This window comes from Tupaia chinensis, unplaced genomic scaffold (genome assembly GCF_000334495.1).
Source record: "Tupaia chinensis unplaced genomic scaffold, TupChi_1.0 Scaffold000637_1, whole genome shotgun sequence".
NCBI lineage: Eukaryota > Metazoa > Chordata > Mammalia > Scandentia > Tupaiidae > Tupaia > Tupaia belangeri.
Window position 1 is genome coordinate 717,104 of NW_006160158.1, and position 268 is coordinate 717,371.

A 268-nucleotide genomic window follows, 5' to 3' on the forward strand; every position below is an offset into this window, starting at 1 on the left:
GGAGGCTCGGCCAAGGTCCGCCCGCCCCTGTCCCACTCACCGCCACCCCCGCCGCCAGGGCGGGCACAAACCACTCCTCCCCAAGCACGGGCCTCTGATGTCATTTCCTGACCTGCCCCCCACTCCGCTCTCGACCCGCGGGTGCCCGAAATCTGACTCACTGTCCCTGCTCCAGGTTTAGCCGGCAGAGGTGGGGACGGTGCCCTAGAGGTACCGAAGCAGCCTCCTAGCACCCCCGCCTACCTTGCACCCTCCTCTCTGGACCTCG